The sequence below is a fragment of the Rhinolophus hipposideros genome, assembly GCF_964194185.1.
Source record: "Rhinolophus hipposideros genome assembly, chromosome: 22".
NCBI lineage: Eukaryota > Metazoa > Chordata > Mammalia > Chiroptera > Rhinolophidae > Rhinolophus > Rhinolophus hipposideros.
In genome coordinates, this window is record NC_138068.1 from 42,364,932 (window position 1) to 42,370,438 (window position 5,507).

At 32.8% G+C, this 5,507-nt stretch overlaps 1 pseudogene across 1 annotated transcript; it reads right to left on the reverse strand.

Moving 5' to 3' along the window:
• Nucleotides 1–2,513: 2,513 nt before the first annotated feature.
• LOC308491153 (heterogeneous nuclear ribonucleoprotein D-like) lies at nt 2,514–3,411 on the reverse strand (annotated as a pseudogene). Its single transcript has one exon. The product of its transcript is annotated as a heterogeneous nuclear ribonucleoprotein D-like (transcript).
• Nucleotides 3,412–5,507: the final 2,096 nt, after the last annotated feature.

The following is a 5,507-nucleotide window of genomic DNA, read 5'->3' on the forward strand; positions in this document are numbered from 1 at the left end:
GATTTATCTTTCTTAGAATTCATTGAACTTCTTAAGTGTGTAGATTGACATTTTTCATCAAATTTGCTAAGATTTGCCATTATTTCTTCAAATCATTTTTCTGTCTCCCTCTTTCTCTCGTCTCCTTCTGAGACTTCTATTATGTATAAGTTGTTATATTGGATGGTATCCCACCATTCTCTGAGGCTCTGGTAAATTTTCTTCATTCTTTTGTCTTTCTCTTACTTATACTGAATCATTTCAATTTACCTACCCTTAAGTTCATTGATTTAAAAAAAATTCTTGTACTGAGGATTTTATATTTTATAGCACTGTGTTCAGCAGATGTGAATCTTGAAAGTTCTGCCTTTGGGAATCCATTAAAATTTTCTTTATGCCCTAACAGAATAAAAGTTTGTGACAATTTCTTGTGTATTTGAAAATAATGCATGCTCTTATTTTGCTATATTCAAGATTCTACATACATCTTAATATAATTTTTAGATCATAAAGTCTCTAGTTTTACACAACTCTGGGTCCTTTTAAATTGTTGATATTTGAAAGAAGTGTTTATAAATTTTTATCTATGATTGTGCATTTGTCAATTTTTCTTTTTGTTTATGCCAGTTTTGTTTTATATATTTTAGTAATATATAATTAATTACATCATGATTAATAACTATAGCATCTTATAAATGTTATCTTTTGTTAGTATGGGATATTCTAAGTTATTCATTTCATAGAATCTTATTTCTGTTTAATAACATTACTATACTTCTTTGTTAACATCCAACACCACACATGGATTTAAATTATATATTAAATTTTATATATACGCTAGATATAAAATGACTAAAATGTATTTTTAAACCCATTTTTGAAAAATTTTATACTTAGTGTATCTCTTATAGGTAGAATGTAACTGGTTTCCCCTCACTCCCATTCTTTTAGGAGTATTTCTGATTTTGAGTAATTGAGTTTATCTAATTTCCATTTGGTTCTGAAAATTTTTCTTTTATTATTTCTTTGGACATTTTCTCCCTCCATTTTTAATCTGGAATTTCTATTAGGTGGTTGTGGTTGTGTTGTATATATCTCTTAACTTTTATTTCAGATTTTCAGTTTTTTGGTCTTTAATGCTCTATTCCATAAGCATTCCCAGTCTCGATATTCTAGCTCTCTATCTCTTTATGTATCAATTATGTTAACTTTTAAAAATTGTGGTAAAATATACATAAAATAAAATTTACCATTTCAACCATTTCTAAGCATACAGTTCAGTGGTATTAAGTACATTCACAATGTTATAAAACCATCACTATTATCCACTTTTGGAACATCCTCCTTATCCCAAACAGAATCTATGGACCCATTAAACAATAACCCCCTATTTTACTCTCTGTTCAGTCCATGGTAACATATTTTACTTTTTCTCTGTATGAATTTACCTATTCTAGGTGTCTTATATAAATAGAATTATACAATGTTTGTCCTCTTGTGTTTATAGTATTTTACTTAGCATGTTTTTAAGATTAATTTATTTTATAGCACATATCAGAATTTATTTCTTTTTAATTTTGAATAATATTCCATTGAGTGTTCACACTACATTTTTTTTTTTTATCTGTGCATCTGTTGATGGCCATTTGGGTTGTTTCCACTTTCTGGCTATTGTGAATAATACTGCTATGAACATTGTTGTACAGTTATCTCTTTGAGTATCTGCTTTCAATTCTTTGGGGTGTATGCTTAAGAGTAGAATTGCTGAATCTATGGTAATGCTATGTTTAAGTTTTTGAGGAAACACCAAGCTATTTTCCACATTGGCTGTACTGTTTTACATTCTCATTCCCACTAGTAATTCACAAGAGTTTCAATTTCTTCACATTTTTTCCAAACTTTCCTTTCCTTTCCTTTCCTTTCCTTTCCTTTCCTTTCCTTTCCTTTCCTTTCCTTTCCTTTCCTTTCCTTTCCTTTCCTTTCCTTTCCTTTCCTTCCCTTCCCTTCCCTTCCCTTCCCTTCCCTTCCCTTCCCCTTCCCCTTCCTTTTCCCCTTCCCCTTCCCCTTCCCTTTCCTTTCCTTTCTCTTTCTTTCTTTGATAATAGCCATTGTAATGGGTGTAAAACGGTGACTCATGGTTTTGATTTGCATTTCCCTGGTAGCTAGTTATGTTGATCACCTTTTTATATGTTTATTGGCCATTTGTATATCTTTTTTGGTAAAATGTCTATTCAAGTCCTTTGCTCATTTTTTTTCACATAAGGAAGCATTTATTTGAGGTTTAACATGAAAGCATACAAATAAAAGTTATATAAACACAAATCCACATTAAGTCATAACACAGATAGCAAAAGACAAAGTGAAAACAAAGAAAAGTGATGACTACTTATAATTGGACACAGTTGTGTCTTGTATACTAGAAAGTCTTTTACAAAATAATCATGTTAGATCAACAGAAGACCAATCTTCAACATCATCCTGCAAGATGGGTTACTTTAGCAATCTCCTCCTGTTTTTCTCCCCAATGTCCTCCTTTAGTATGGCTGATAATTGTTTTAATGATTGCTACCCCCTGGAGGTGCCTTGCTGTAGGTGCTCTGTTGGCCACTGTAGTCTGCATATCCCTGTCCATATCCATAGTTCCCATAGTTACACCCAATATAATCATAGCCACCATAGTCACTATAGTTTTGATCACCACCATAGGCACTATTGTAATTTCCATATCCTTGATCATAATAGTTATTAAACCCATGGTTCCAGTTTTGGCTCTGACCTTGGCCATGACCCCTAATACCACCTCGTCCACCAGCTGCAGCACATCTCCCTCCTTTTTGCTGTTGCTGATGCTGCCTATATACCTCTTTGGTTTGTGCAACTTTGATTTCACACTTCTCAGAACGGATTTGATATCTCCTTTCTAATAATTTCTTTACTGGCTCTTGATCTGTATACATGATAAAACAAAATCTTCTTTCATTTGTTTTGTATCCAAAGGAAGTTCAATATTTTCAATCTCTCCAAAGGCTCCAAAATATTCTTTAATTTGTTCTTCAGAAGTATCTAGGTTCAATCTACCCACAAAAACCTTTTTGGGAGGTTCTGTTCCTTCTAAAGTTTTGGCCCTTTTGGAGTCTATCTATTTGCCATCCAGTTTGTGTGTCTTCAGTTCCAAAACTTTATCAACACTAGTAACATCTTTAAAAAACACAAATCCAAACCCTCTTGATCTTCTGGTGGCTGGATCTGTTTTAATTGTGCAGTCTACAACTCCCCCATATTGAGACAAATATTCAGTCAGATCTTTCTTGCTTGTGTCCCAGCTCAAGCCTCCAATAAATATTTTACTATCATCCTGCTGATTCTTGCTTGTGTTGATTTGGATCCCTCTGTGAATTCTTCTATGTTGTTGTACTCATTCATGTTCTCCATGGTGGCAGAGTTGTTGGCTGGGAGTGCTGGCATGCAGTCTGAGTCTGGGCAGCAGCGGCAACTCAGCATTGTATCTTGGTCCATTTTTTAATTGAGTTGTTTGTCTTTTTATTGAGTTGTAGGAGTTTTAAAAAATGTATTCTCGGTATTAATTCCTTATCAGATATATTATTTGCAAATATTTTCTCCCATTTTTGTAGCGTGTCTTTTCCACTGTCTTGATAGTGTCCTTTGATGCACAGAAGTTTTAAATTTTGATGTAGTCCAGTTTATTTGTTGTTGTTGTTGTTGTTGTTGTTGTTGTTGTTGTTGTTGTTGCCTGTGCTCCTGGTGTTAATCCAAGAGATCATTGCCAAATCCAATGTCATAAAACTTTTCCCCTGTTTACTTATAAGGGTTTTATTGGTTTAGCTTTTAGGTTTATGTTGTTGATTCATTTTGAGTTAATATTTTTTCCATGGTGTTTGCTAATGGTCCAACTTCATTGTTTTGCATGTAGGTATCCAGTTTGCCTACCGTAATTTGTTGAAAAAACTGTCCTTTCTCCATTAAATGGTCTTAGCACCCTTGCTGAAAATCAATTCACCATACATGTGATAGTTTATTCCTGGGCTCTCTATTCTATTCCATTGGTCTATATTTCTGTTCTTATGCCAGGACCACAATGTTTTGATTAGTGTAAATGTAAGATGAGTTTTAAAATGGGAAAGTGTGAGTTCTCCAACTTTGTTCTTTTTAAAGATTATTTTGACTAATTGGGGTTGCTTGAGATTCAATAAGAATTTTAGGGTGCATTATTTTATTTGTGCAAAAACCTCCCCACCATTGGGATTTTGTTAGGGCTTGCAATAATCTGTAGATTATTGCTTTGGGTAGTATTGTCATCTTAACGATAGTAAGTCTTACATAAAAGGATGTCTTTCCATTGATTGATGTCTTTCTTAATTTATTTCAGCAGTGTTTTATAGTTTTTAGTGTATGTCTTCTTGGTTAAATGTTTTCCTATATATTTTATTCTTTTTGATACTACTGTAAATGAAGTTCTTAATTTCCTTTTTTGAATTATTCATTGGTAGAAATGCAACTGATTTTTGTATGTTGATTTTGCATTTTGCTACTTTGCTGAATTCATTTATTGGTTCTAACAGGGTTTATTTGTGGACTATTTATTTTTTGGGAGGTTATACATATAAGATTATGTCATCTTTGAACAGAGATAATTTTACTTTTTCCTGTCCATCTGGATACCTTTTATTCCTTTTTCTTCCCTCATTACTCTGGCTAGAACTTTGAATATTATGTTGAATAGAAATGCTGAAAGTGGACATCTTGTCTTATTCCTGATCTTAAGGAAAAGCTTTCAGGCATTAGTATGGTGTTACCTGCTAGACAGATATTTAAATATGGGATATTCATATATGGCATTTATCATGTTGAAGAAAATTTCTATTACTATTTTATTTAGTGTGTTTTTTCCATGAAAAGTGTTGAATTTTGTCAAATGCTTTTCCTGCTTCCTGCAGTGATCATGTAGTTTCTTTCTTTTATTCTATTAATGTGGTGTACTATATCACATGATTTTTTATATGGTAAACTATACTTGCATTCTTGGAATGAAATCCACTTGATCATAGTGTATAATCATTTTTTTAAATTTATTGGGGTGACAATTGTTAATGAAATTACATAATTTCAGGTGTACAATTCTGTATTACATCATCTATAAATCCCATTGTGTGTTCACCACCCAGAGTCAGTTCTCCTTCCATCACCATATATTTGATCCCCCTTACCCTCATCTTCCAACCCCCACCCCCTATACCCTCTGGTAACCACTAAACTATTGTCTGTGTTTATGAATTTTTTTTTCTCATTTGTAAGTCTTGTTCTTTTGTTGTTTTGGTTTATATACCACGTATCAGTGAAATCATAGGGTTCTTTGCTTTTCTGTCTGACTTGTTTTGCTTAGCATGATACTCTCAAGATCCATCCATGTTGTCACAAATGTTCCTATATCATCTTTCCTTAACGCCGAATAGTATTCCATTGTGTGTATATTCCACAACTTCTTTATCCATTCATTTATCGAAGGACAT